This window comes from Patiria miniata, unplaced genomic scaffold, assembly GCF_015706575.1.
Source record: "Patiria miniata isolate m_02_andy unplaced genomic scaffold, ASM1570657v1 HiC_scaffold_6, whole genome shotgun sequence".
Classification (NCBI taxonomy): Eukaryota; Metazoa; Echinodermata; class Asteroidea; order Valvatida; family Asterinidae; genus Patiria; species Patiria miniata.
The window spans coordinates 15662810-15677389 of NW_024037073.1; the positions used below are offsets into that span (position 1 = coordinate 15662810).

At 38.3% G+C, this 14580-nt stretch overlaps 2 long non-coding RNA genes across 2 annotated transcripts; one reads left to right on the plus strand and one right to left on the minus strand.

Annotated features, from left to right (window-relative positions):
- Window positions 1-1193: 1193 nt before the first annotated feature.
- LOC119743407 lies at window positions 1194-1800 on the minus strand. The gene is made up of 2 exons (XR_005273020.1): window positions 1688-1800; window positions 1194-1305 (listed from the first exon to the last, which is right to left on the minus strand). It is a non-coding gene; the product is annotated as an uncharacterized LOC119743407 (long non-coding RNA).
- Window positions 1801-2731: 931 nt separating this feature from the next.
- Window positions 2732-6960, plus strand: LOC119743413. The gene is made up of 4 exons (XR_005273023.1): window positions 2732-2801; window positions 3204-3266; window positions 5946-6076; window positions 6259-6960. It is a non-coding gene; the product is annotated as an uncharacterized LOC119743413 (long non-coding RNA).
- Window positions 6961-14580: the final 7620 nt, after the last annotated feature.

Sequence of the window (14580 nt, forward strand, 5' to 3'; positions counted from 1 at the left end):
CTGCCAGAAAGAACGACCGGATTTAAAAATAGGACCTCACGCACCCCCCTTTCCCCCCGTTCTGTCATGTTTTACCAATGATATTTATTTCTTACATCCGATAATCGCCTGTGCGCATGCGTGTGTTTTATGGATCCACGAGCGAACTTCTTTTTCTGAGGGGGGGGGGGGTTGTTTGTTTCCCCCTTTTTTGCGTTTATGATGTGCATGATGTGTTCAAACATGAGCAACGCTACAAGAGTTACATGGTCTTTAATGTAAACATCTGTATAGATGTACGTGTTTCAACATAACTGTAGATGACTCTCCTCCGACACTTGAACCCAGCTACTACATAGAAGTGTTCTCGGCGTTGTTGTGGCGCATTCGTTCAGTAGACATCAAGTTGAAAGCATCCAGTGCATTTTCCGCCTCCTGACTTTGCTTTGTTTCAAGTTTCGTTTCAACCTAAAATGTAAGCTTTAGATAAACGGGGCCAGATTTGATATGTCAGTTGCTTTGAAAGTAAAAACGTCCTGGTAATTGAATGTTTTCATTGTTAACGATGATTTGTCACGAATATACACGTTGATATGACAATGCGACAATTTCATGAAAAGTACAAATCGCGCAACAGCCGAATTAATCTGGGTGTGTCTGTCTGGGTGAGTTTGTCTTACATACGCAGTGTGGACTTCCGAACAAAAGACGTCCACATAATGTAGGTAGCACCGACGTTGTGTGGACTTGCCCCACGTCCACACAGTGTTTCCCCATTTCTGGAAAACAGGTTTAGAGGCATTTTTGGGTTAGGTTTATCTGTAGCAGAATGAAGAGAAACACTAAAGGGAATCATACACTCTAAAAAATAGTTGCTCAATATTGGGTAAAATTACTACCTTTTCGAGAGTAAAAAGGGAACATGGTCGTCAACTTGTGTACTTTTTTTTACACAACAGCTAAAGTGTAGAAAAGTACCCATTTCAGTGTAACTTTTACCCATAATTGTGTTACGTGTTTGCACAACAAAGTTGGGTAAGAAAGTTTACCCATGTGACGACCATGTTCCCTTTTTACTCAATTATTGGGTAAACTTTACCCAACCCTCCTTTTACCCAAGTGTTGTGTCAGTTTCTTACCCAGATATTGGGTTCTAATTTTTACCCTGCACTGTTGGGTTCTAAATTTACCCATCACTTGGGTTGTTTTTAAATTAGTTGTTGTGTACCTTTGTTATTGATCCTTGCGGTTTTATTCAACTTTGAACTCTGCAATGTGAATTGCATGCTAGAGACAGCAATCGCGAGGGATTTCAATAACTGAGTCCTGCAGGGTTGGAAAGTCAGTAAAATGAATAAGATGATATTTCCCCAAATATGGTGCTGATGCATGAGGACTATTACGAGGAACGTGGGCTAAATGATGGGCAGGGGTGTTAGAATTTCCCTCAATCAACTCATTCAAAAACAATTCCCCAAATGTCGGTCACTTTACTCCGTGTTTCTAGATCTGAGAACACTCACTATACGGTACATGAAACGCATGCATCATGTGCATGGAAACGTGGTTGGTAGAGCCGTGACGTCCATGTTGCAAATACATGTCTAAATAGTAAGCATGTCACTTCTCCAATCTCCCCGATATTAATCCTCATACATCAGCATCGCATTTGGAGGAAATAACACTGAAATTCATTTCACTGACTTACCTGGAACAAAGAAATCACGTCTTAAAAATCCCCAAATTGTTGAAGGTCTCACAAGCGGCTGCCATCTTGTACATGAGTGATGACGCGTGCACAATATTGGGTAAACGTTGTCACGTGCGTAGGTTTACCCCACACAGTGGTAACTTTTACTAATGTCGTGGTAAATTCTACTCTTCGACGTGTACAATGAAAGAATTGTTACACAGTGGTGGGGTAAATCCAGTTCTTTAACCCATCGCTTGGGTAATAATACCATGATTTTAACTGTTTGCCTGTGCTGCTGGGACTTGTAGTCAATGTTGGGTACTATTTTACCCTTTTCATGTGTAACACATTTGACACAAGTAGGAGGTACAAGCGAAATTTTCATTTTGCTCAATATTGGGCAGAAATGACACAATTTTTTTACACAACAGTTTTACACAACATAAATTTACACTTCTTTTTTTAGAGTGTAGAAAAAAAATTGGGTTGAAAGAGTTTTCACAGTTTGAGAAAAATGAGTTTTTTCACTGGTTTTTCTTAACTACACGAAAGCAATGGAAAGTCCACACTAGTCATGTGAAACAAGTAGGGGTGTGTGCGTGTGTGTGTGGGTGGGTGGGTGTGTTCTCGTGTAGTAAAGTTTTCGAGTTTGAAATTGAAGTTTCAAAATGCTCTTATTTTAACCAGAATTAATTTCCTGGGCTGAAATTTGGACTAAATATCCCTTTTCTAAAACTCTTCCATTTGCGACAAATCAACCTACCTTGGAAATTCCTAGTCTTTGAGTAAAATCCATATATCTATTTCGTGAAATTCTTGTGGAGACGTATTCATCTATAGAAATGTTCTTCTGGAGACGTATACAATCTTTTGTTCCCTATTGTGTTCATGTCTCCGTAAGGTAGTAAATTCCAGCACAAAGAAATGTCTCCACAGGAATACAAATTCCAGAATACATGTGTGGGTGTGTGTGTGTGTGTGTGTGGGGGGGGGGGGGTTACAACCATATCATTGCCAGTTTCTTACTGTCATTCATTTTCTCCCTCACTTTGTAGATCAGCCAGAATGAAGGTTTACATGTGCCTGCTTCTCCTGATGGTCGTTGGATGTGCCTTGTGTTTTGCAGAGAGTAAGTACCGTATATTTGTTTCATGTTCCAGAATATCCCGATATATTTGTTCAATGTTCCATTATCCCTACTGTTCCGACATAGAAGTATTCTTATAAGTTTTTACCACATTCGCACAGCCCTTTGGGCATGTCGTACATATGTCATGCTTGGAGTAAATATAGTTTGATTCGAGTTTTGATAATTATGATAGTCTATACGCACATTAAAATGAACGTTTAAGTTTCCAGGATAGAGGAGAAAACACGTTTGACTGATTTTTCCCCTAAACGTACGAAACTTGCATGTTCCAAGCCTTATTTATTAGTGTTAAACAAAATGTTCAATTTCTTTACAAATGTTCAACGCTATATGACACTTCAACTGCTATATGACAATTCAAACCTTTTTAATGTCATGCAGACTTTCTTGCCGAGAAGTTGATGCAAGAACTGGAATCTCGCGGGATACTGACCTTCAAGATTTGTAAGTTCTGTTGTCTTTCAAAATAAGTTTGTAATAAAAACTTGACGCAGGTTGGCACTATACGACATGAAACAAAACTTAGGCACAATATTATTGCTCACACGCGTTTGGGTTGCAAATGCATGCTGTCCCGGAGAATGCCGTTGTTTTTGTTGCAAATGTCAACGAAGTTTTGTTCATTTTCATGTAGAAGCTCTCATATTCACGACAATTTCCTTGCTAAATCAAAAAGGTTCTCTAATTGCATTGAAACATTAAATGTCGTTTGTGCACAGTGCACACAGTATTCTATTTTTTTTTAATGCATTCAAGGCGACATTTCCACTCTGTACCGTCTACTTGCAATGAAATATCTGACAATCATCAAATTAAGAACACAACATTAAGAACATTTTGTGTTTGTTCTACCACGGACCCTACACACAAGGATTAACGACTCTGCCAAACGCCTGGTTGTCTGATAACGGCCCGTACAGGTGGAAAATACCATGAATACTTGTCAACAAAGACCCCTGCGCGCGGCGGCTTTCAGATTTGCAGGGCTCTGCGCCCGATTTGGTGTCGAAGTCTGTCAAGCCAGCTAATTATATATTTTTGAATATTCATGAGTCTGCGTTTTTGGTCTTTATTATTGAATTCTGATAAGTGATAACGTAACCATGTTTACGCCGAGCAACAATATCTTTAGCTTTAAAATGAACTATGAAATGTCGCTTTTATTTCATCGGGTCGGGACCACATCCCTTAAAAAAAAAATTTAAATGAAAGCCTCATTAAAAACAGAATTTGGATAAACGGTGTTCTCCTCGAAATTTGACGGGTTTTTTTTTCCGGGTAAATACTTCATCTATGACGACAAAAACTGCACAATACCATCTGTTATATCCTGAAGTATTTATTTTTTAACAATTTTGCAACAAATATATCTTAAGGAGTAGTTTTGCTTACAGTTGTATGAATATTTCCGTTTTAGATGTCATGCAAAATAACCGACAAAATGGCACACCTGGGCATTTCGCGATTACAAGCCAATGACTGTTAATGCCTGTTATCACGCGTCTAACCAATAAGGCATGTCCGCTCAGTGCATTTTGTACTAGAGCTCAGAACAGTCGTTTATCCTTGTGTGTAGGATCCGTGGTTCTACTTCGTTTATAGGCAATCAATTGTTACCGTCAAATGGTTCATTTATAAATATCAACATTGATTATTCACACACTGAGTGTACAATTCTCCTTTCACTGGGCGTTGTTCTTGGCGTTTGCTGCTTGTTAGATCAGTTTTATTCTGTTGTTTGCCTTAATTTAAAAACTAAACAATCGTTTGCATTGTTTTGAATCGGAAGACAGTAAAACAAAAAATCTGAAAATCGAAAAGTGAATCTAAATAAATCTTCATTGGAAATGAAAACAAGATGTTTTGTTGTTTATTTGCGTTGTTAAACTTGGAATGGGCCCGTTTATTATTGGCTTTTCCGCTTAAAAAAAGCTTTTAGATTTCCCCCAATCCCATAGACTTTGCACATGTTTAATTCAGCCTAGTTTTGGTTAATTTCTGTTCACTCGGAATATGTTGAAATCTGAAAGCAAATAGCACAGAAAAAAGAATGCAAATATGTGAATCAATCATGTGAGTCCATTGAGGAAATTAAATTCGTGGTAAACCTTGTGATATTAAAGCTGTCTTCGACGATTTTGAATAAATGAATACCATTTGAAGTTGAACCAAATTATTTGTCATGCCAACGCTATTGCTAAACTTATGGAAGAGTTGTTGGGGACTAAATGTATTAATTTTCAAATAAAACTGGTTGAAAAAGATGGGTTTTAAATTGAACGACCTTTTAGGGGGGAGGGGGGTTTGAAATTTGCCGAAATCCGATATTCCATAGTTATATCTTTCCAAGATCATATTTCTGAGAAATAGCGATATCTGAAATTCGGAACTAGTCCCTACCGAACTCCAGAGGTGCCATCCTAGATGTTGAGATCCTGTCATAATTTATCACGGGATGACAACATCGTACACGTAAAACGTCGACATCCTGAGATAGTTTATCACGGGATGACGTCTATAACGACATGTTTTAAGAGGGATGCCAACATCCTCGGATAGATCTATCACGGGTAGCACAATCCTGAAAGTAGGATCCCGACATCGTGAGACAATAATATCACGGGATGACGACATCCTGAAAGTAGGGTGTCGACATCCCCAGATACCTTCCAATGCTGTTTAGTGGAGTTATGGGAAGCAATCCTACTTTCAGGATGTTGTCATCTCGTGATAAATGTTCTCAGGTTCTCGACATCCTATTCTTTTGGGATGTCTTTATCCCTAGATACATTATCTGAGGATGTCAACATCCTATTTTTACGATGTCATCATCTCGTGATAAAACATCCCAGGACGTTGACAAAAAAATACGTGTAGGATGTTGTCATCCCGTGAAAGGTTATCACAGCATCTCAATATCTTGAATGGCACCTCCTGAGCCATGTAAGTCCCTTTTCTTTGTGGTATAAAACGAAATAGTTGCAGGCTTTTACTTTATGGTAATTTATCCTGGATGCCTGTAAACGTTAAACATGGACAGTCTCTTTAAAGCTTCCTTCAACAGATTATCCACACAAATATTTCTCTACGAGTCATTCACTTCCATGTTGGTTTCTGTTTCAGCTTGCACAACTGATGCCGAATGTGATCCAATGTATTGTTCTAAACCTCCCGGTCACGATCAGGGCTTTTGCTGGTGGGTGGGAAAAGGACGCTAGGAATTCTGACAATCAACATGAATGAATTAAACCATGGTAAGCCCATCGTTATCAATTGATGAACTTTTCCCATCTTTTCTCTAAAGTAGGTCTAGCGTTGCAAAACCTCTCTCTTTACGACATTTAAATGCTAGTGTCTAAACGTTTGGTCCTCGTAAGTCCATCGTTAGTCCTTGAAGAAATCATGGTGTTTTTTTTCTTTTATTATCTCCATGCAGATCGTCAGTGGTTAACCGACAGCAAGGCTTTATTCTGATTCAATAAAAAGATTTGACATTAATTCATTTTTCTTCTTTCCTGGTAAGATTGTCTCATTTTTGTTAACAATACTGGGTCCGTGTTCCAGCCAGTTTTTTTCCATTGATTCCGTGACAGTGCTGTTCACGTCTGAAGTCTGCTCAATGTGAATTTAAAGAGTGATACTGAAATCAAAATGAAACAAAAAATATCTTTATTCGATCCGTCAATACAGACATATATTAACCGATCGGCACATTTGAATTGTTTACAGAACTTATAAAAGTCTACACTCTTCTCGTCATTTAAATGACACAAATTATGAGCTCGAGCACGGACTTAATAATTATTTTCATGTGATGTGTTTTAAAAAAAATCTATGTTCGTTATCTTAGTTTGTTCATGTCTGTAATGTTTTTGTTCTTTTGGGGTGCGTGGTTGTCATTATCTGTGATGATAGGTAAAATCCACTTTTAAAATATCCATGAATATTAATCCTGCATGTATCGTTGAAGCAGCGCTTGGATATGGGAACATTTTATGCATCCTAGGATATTTTGTTTGTGTGTAAAGGCTGCTCACTCTGAATTTAAAGAGCACTTTTGATATCAAAATGAAACGAAAATATATATAATCGATCCGTGAATACCGACATATATTAAACGATCGGCACATTTGATTTTTTTTTACAGAACGCATACAAATCTTAAAGATACATTCTTTGAGATTTGTATGCGTTCTGTAAATGGCACGAAAAGTGAGCTCGAATACGGACTTAATTATTATTTCCACTGTTTTGTGTCTTAAAACAATATACGTTTGTTCCTGTCTGTAATGTTTTTGTTCTTGGGCTTTTGGGGTATCGGTGTTGCGTGGTTATCATTATCCGTGATGATGGGTAAAATCCACTTTTAAAATATCCATTAATATTCTTCCTGCTTGTATCGTGTAAGCAGCGCTGGGATATGGAAACGTTTGCATCCAAGGATTTTTTTTTTTGTGGAAAGGGCGGAACACAAGCCGAGAAAAAACATGAGAAGGTTACTTTCTAAATTGGCACACTTCTTTGTCGTGATTTCAAATCAAAAAGACACTGAGGGTTAGCCACAAATGTTTCAGCTTTAAGGTTAGATTGGAATACTCGTTTATGTAATGTTTTTGGTCTTCTTGGTATTTTGGGTATTACATTGGTGCATGGTTATCATTATCCGTGATAATGGGTAAAATCCAATTTTATTTTACGCCCCAACTGTCACAACTCTAGATGGGGCCATTACCGTAAAGTTCAAGGGTGCACACAAGCTAAACTGGTTCTATAATACAGGAAGATGTTCACATGCGATCTTATTTTTCTCGCTGTTGACTAATATAAAGTCATACTATTCCTTTAAAAATGATTGTTGCCTTATCTTTTAAAACCTGCCATTTTGTTGTGTAAAATACTCAGCCATAAATTATGTACATCTTTGTTACAAAACACAGATAGGCTGTCCTTGATGGAATTTATTCTCATAACAGGTGTTTGTTCACTGTAAAAGAAGATCCAATTCTTCAAACAGGACTTTGAAATCATTCGTTATTAATTGAACGTAGGCTATCTCTCATCCTTTTTCATCCTTCGATGCTTTCTCTTTCGTAAACGTACTGTGAATGATACAACTTCTTGGCAAAATAAATTGACTCTTGCACGCAAAATAATTTATCAGTGTCCATGAATGAATTCTCTAGACGTCTGTCTGTCATAGTCATCCATGTTATTTGATTGTGTTTTCAAAATCCTGCCTCGTTTCTTCCATACTTGAAAACAAATAGAAACAAAATTGGTCATGAACAAGTAAAAGGGACGCCCTCTTTGTACACAATCCGTGTGTGGAGGAATGTGTGCATTATTTGTCATTGTATCATGACTTTCACCTAGTAAAGAAGTGCGTCTGATTGTGAGGATGTGCAAGCCTTTGCCGTCATTATACCGGTTCAAAGCCTGGATATAATAGTATGGTGTTCCATTGGGTTGGGAAAGCAATGGGAAGCTCAACCAATAGCAGGCCATGCTTTGAGAGAATGAGAACACGTTTCCTACAGAAAAAAAATATATATCACGTTTATCATAACAAATTCACGTGAAGCAACGTCCCAGTCCATTTTCTGATTGATGGTAATCGTACCTCAGTTTGTCCTCTCATATTTTAATGCAGAAAAGTAATGCTCCGAACAGTGTAGCCATCATTCTTTCCTTAGCTCAGTGCAGCATTTTATTTTCCCCATGTTAAGACAGAAAAGCAATCAAACATTTATTTTTCGATTTATAAACACATGTTGATGTCTCTTCTGATGTCCATCGATTCTCATGATAACGTTTTTGAGTCTGAGCTATATAGTGGCATAGCAAGCGATAGGGGGAGGGTAAGGGGGTATCCCACGCCCCCAATATTTTGTAACGGGTGCCTCTTTTTCACGAGTGCCGGGTTTTCTTTCACGAGCGCCTTTTTTTTCAGTGAGTGCCTATAATTTTTTGAAAGACGGCAATTGTTCCATCACGAAAAGCGCCACCTATTGTCCAATTGCGCCCATGATCGTCCGCTTTGAACAGCGCCCGCGAAAGGAGATGGCGTCCAAACAATATTTGCGTACTAGTGCTGTGTGTATTATGTTAGAATGTTTAGCATATGTTGCATAGACTGTATGGACGTTAGAGGCTCCGTCAAACTCCATACTGAAGTCTATACATGTAACTACTGATTAATTGTTTTTGTGAGAAGCTATAGTGCAACACCAGAAATGCGCTTCAAAAAGTTAGACCATGTTAGTCACGTATAAAATTCCATCGGCGCTATGGCCGACGCAGCAACAAGTTCAAATACAGTAAACAGCTACCAAACACATGTTTTCACGTGACTGGTCACCACCAGCTCACCGTTCTAGAATTGTTCGAATTTTAATTTCTTTCTTTCTTTCTTTCCTTTTCTGGACAATAATTCAATGCGAAGATTCTTCAAAAGTTGTCACAGCTGCTTGAACGTGAAACTTCAACCCTGATATACCGAGGTGTGCATATTACACTGATACACGGTGACATCATCAGTATCAAATTACCTTTTGTTTTAAATATATATATATTTCATTTTTTTTTTTTTTTTTTTTTTACTTTTACTGCCTTGGCTCATATGAAAATAAATGCCGGAAGTGGGCCATGGGACATCTAACTTTGATTTGTTTTTATTAATCAGATATCTCTAGAAAATAGGCAGAATATCCGGTGAGGCGTTATAAAAAAAGCATACTGTTTCGACATGGGGTACTCCTTTTCAGGGTGCGTTCAATTTTCCGAAATAGAAGCCCAATCATAATGGGATCACCTCGTTTCGTATGAAATCACACAAAATATTCTCTGACATTCCAAATCCATTATCTTCTTTCTATATTTCTTTTCCTGTCTTAATTGATTGAAATCATACCTCACCAATTTTCCTTTCACATCCGATGCAAGAACAAAAATCGTATTTTCTACAGTCCAGCCATGAACTACTCTTTCGTTATAGCTAAAGAGCAGAATTTTATAATTCCCAGGCAAAAACAAAAGAGCCATCAAATCATTTATTTTTAGATAGTATCTAAGCATATGTTGCATAAACTCCAGGCACGTCAGAGGCTCCGTCAAAAGCCATATTGAAGTCTACCGATACTGATTCTATTTTCGAGTAGGCATGTGCAGCGCCTGAATTGCGCTTCAACACGTTAGACCATGTCTGCCACGTGTAAACCTCCATTGGTAGAGGCTGCAACAAGGTTCAAATAAAGTTAAAAGCTACCAAATACGTGTTTTCGCTTAACCGGTCACCACCTGCTCACCATTAAGAATTGTTCGAGTTTTCTCTCTTTGATTCTTATCTGGACAGTATTAAATTCACCGTCAATCTTCTTCATATACTGAGGTTTATATGCATATTACAATGATGCCTGCGATGACATCATCAGTATCAAATTACAAGCGATTTTAGTTAAAGAATGACTACGTTCTTTTACTATTGTGTAGGCCTACTTACATTTGCGAAGAGCAATTAAACTGCGCCGTTTGTGATTCTTACACGGTTGACCAACCCTCGGACGGAACCTCTTGGCTCCTTAGATATCAGCAAGATTTGGTGCCAGTTCTTCTTTCTGCGATCTTTGTCTATCGTTTTCGTTCTAGATAATAATTATCCGCAACTGTTTTTTCAATAGGAAAACACATGAACTGAAACTCGGTGTGAACATGAACCCTGATTCCAAAATGAACATACTACAAGTGCGACCTTTACTTTCGGGGTTTTTGGAACTGCTAGGATAAATGAATTGAACTAGGGAAGGGGAGCATGTTCTATAATAAAAAACAATTTGGCCGCTTTTACACAAACGAAATCATGATGACGTCATCATTCGTTATGACGCCCCTAGTGACAAGCAAAAGAAACGTGCTTTTTGAATTTGAAAAGCCGCATTTCCCAAAATTTCGTTCTGATTGCCCAGAAACATTTTTTGCACATACACACAAAACATTAAAATGTTCTAGATGAAGAGTTCCTCAGAACGGAAGTAACTTTTTTGGAATTCGAAAAAGATCATCTTTTTTTCGTTCGCCTGATAGAGGATTCTTTTCTTTTCTATTCTTTTGTTCTCATTTCTGAAAGACCCTATTTTGGGCTCGCGACTTGAGGAAAAAAACCCGCATTTTGGTTTATTACCGCCTACGAGCGCTGTCTGGAACCCCACTTACAAAAAAAAAAATTAAAGAAAAAAAAACTGGACATAACATTCAGACAACCAAGTTCTCTGTTATTCGAAATCCATGGAAGATTGATATAATTATCCGAATTCGACTAGAAACACGGCGTGCAGCAATCAATGTAATCCCAGAAGAAGATGCGAGGGTGTTGTGTCTCATATCAGGCATCTATAGTTTACCTTTTGTGTTATGCAACAGCCAAAACGTCAGTGAGCTGCATGCTGCTGATATGCAAGTTAATATATACAGAGCTATATATTTTGCCAAAGACGGTTTCAGGAGGAGCTCACGATATTCTCATTGCAATCAACGAAATAGACAAAACGCACTTGGCACCATTTAATTTAGTCATCTAAACTGGTGCAACTGCAATGCTTTTCACAATGCTATCACATCATCAATTGTGAAGATAAATGTCAAAATATAAACAAAATGTTGGTGTAATATTTTTTCCCCTTTCCCCCTTGTTCTACTGCCTTTGCTCATATGAAAATATATGCCTGAACTGGGATATCTGAATGTCTATTTTGTTTTATTAATCAGCTTTCTCTAGAAAATAAGCAGAATATCTAGTTTTCTAATTATACAGGCTAACCAAGAACCATTCTTTCGTTAGTTAGGAACAGAATTTATTATGCCCATGCATTGACAAAAAAGCTATGCGTCATTTTTTTTTCCATTTCGGAACACAGTTGTTCAGATCCGGCTGTGTCTGTGACGGAGATTTTGTCGTCTATGGTTATTCCAATATTTCGATACTGAGGCTTGGACCTCAAGCAGAGCAGATATTTAGCTTATCCATGCCGCAAGGTACACAATGCAACATCATCAAACTGTTCGTGTCTAAAGGGATAGGTTCAGTCATCGTTACTTTAGATACAAGAATTATTCGAAATAAAATATTTTACTTCTGCCTTTCTGCCTCTGACATCATAATGCAAAAACAAAAACCATATTTTGTACAGTCTGGCCAAGAACCAAGAACCATTCTTTAGTTAGCTGAGAGCAGAATTTTATTATGCCCCTGCAGAGACAAAAATTCGTAAAACATTTATTCTTAGACAAGCATATGTTTCATAAACTCAAAGGACGTTAGAGGCTCCGTCAATTTCCATATTGAAGTCTATCGATACCGATTTTATTTTTATATAGCTATTTGCAGCACAAGAATGCGCTTCGAAACGTTGGACCATGTCTGCCACGTATAAACCTCCATTGGTTAAGGCAGTAACAAAGTTCAAATAGAGCAAACAGCTACCTACGTGTCAACAAAATTTCATAAATTTGATCCTGAATAACTCTGTTGTTTACCAATGGATTTAAACCACAATTCCAGATTATGGCATGACAAATTATGAAGCGAGTTTCATCAGGTTTGTGCAAGAGGGTGAGATTTAAACGCCGTACTAAAAAAAACCCCTCACTTTCAGAATGACGATACAGTGCTGGAGACGGTGGCTGATTCGGGAGAGCGCGTGAAGCGGCCGGAAGCTTATGGAGGAATGCAGGGTCAACCCTAATGTCATTGCACATCTCCTCGATCGTGTGTTGCGCCAACAATCGAGGAGGTTTTCAATGACATCAGGAATGATCCTGCTTTCCTTCAAAAGCTTCCGGCCGCAGCACGCGTCTTCGGCCACCGTCCCAAGCGCTGTGTCGACATAGGAGGTGGCCAAGTCGAAAGTGGCAGATTCTGAAAATGAGTATATGTTTTCGTATGGCGTTTAAATCTCATCCTCTTGCACAGAGCTGATGAAATTCGCATAACTACATTTGTCATACTTTTTTTTAATATTCCAAAATTTTGGTTTATTTTCATTGGTAAACAACATAGTTATTTAGGATCAAAAGTAGGACATTTTTCAGCTGCGTGACTGGTCACCACCTGCTCACCGTTTTAGAATTGTTCGAGTTTTAATTTCTTTCTTTCCTTTTCCTTAAAATAATTCTCTTCAAAATATTCACAGTTGCTTGAACTTGAAGCATCAACCCTGATAACAGACTTTACAGTAGTGTGCATATTAACAAAATACACGACGACATGAACAGTATCAAGTTACAAGTAATTTTAGTTAAAAAATGGCCATGTTTCAACTTTGAACACAATTAGCAATCACCTTCGTACATTATGTCTGATAGACCATACCTTGATAAGATCAAGTTGCGTGAGCTTTCCTTGAAATTCCGGGTTGATATCAGAATGTTAAGCTATAGTAGGGTGTATTCAAAATGCAGACAGAACCCTTCAAATTAAAACAAACCCCATTTTATCCGAAACGGGTCAAGGCTGAGATGTAGATAAAACCTGGCATAAACATAAACTCCTGACCGAAAGCGTCCACCATTTACTTCTATTATTTGCTTCACATTTTTTTCATCCATTTTGACAGTTTATCGACACCTGTTGCAAGGTTTACATCCTTCAAACTGCCAGAAAAAAGACCGAATTTAAAAATAGGACCTCACGCACCCCCCTTTCCCCCCGTTCTGTCATGTTTTACCAATGATATTTATTTCTTACATCCCATAATCGCCTGTGCGCATGCGTGTGTTAGTTCTATTTTATGGCTCCACGAGCGAACTTCTTTTTCTGAGGGGGGGGGGGGTGTTTGTTTTCCCCTTCTTTGCGTTTATGATGTGCATGATGTGTTCAAACATGAGAAACGCCACTAGAGTTACATGGTCTTTAATTTAAACGTCTGTATAGATGTACGTGTTTCAGCATAGCTGTAGATGACTCTTCTCTGACAGTTGAACCCAGCTACTATATACAAAGAAGTGTTCTCGGCGTTGTTGTGGCGCATTCGTTCAGTAGACATCAAGTTGAAAGCATCCAGTGCATTTCCGCCTCCTGACTTTGCTTTGGTTTCAAGTTTTGTTTCAACCTAAAATGTAAGCTTTGGATAAACGGGGCCAGATTTGATATGTCAGTTGCTTTGAAAGTAAAAACGTCCTGGTAATTGAATGTTTTCATTGTTAACGATCATTTTTCACGAATATACACGTTGATATGACAATGTGTTAATTTCATGAAAAGTACAAATCGCGCAACAGCCGAATTAATCTGCGTGTGTGTGTGTGTGTGTGTGTGTGGGTGGGGGGGGGGGGGGGGGGGTACAACCATATCATTGCAAGTATCTTACTGTCATTCATTTTCTCCCTCACTTTGTAGATCAGCCAGAATGAAGGTTTACATGTGCCTGCTTCTCCTGATGGTCGTTGGATGTGCCTTGTGTTTTGCAGAGAGTAAGTGCCGTAAATTTGTTCCATGTTCGAGAATATCCCGGTAAATTTGTTCAATGTTCCATTATCCCTACCGTTCCGACATAGAAGTATTCTTATAAGCTATATCCACGTTCGCACAGCCCTTTGGGCCTGTCGTACATATGTCATGCTTGGAGTAAATATATTTTGATTCGAGATTTGATAATTTGTATAGTCTATACGCACATTAAAATGAACGTTTGAGTTTCCATGGTAGAGGAGAAAACACGTTTGACTGTTGTGGATTTTTCCCCTAAACGCACGAAACTTGCATGTT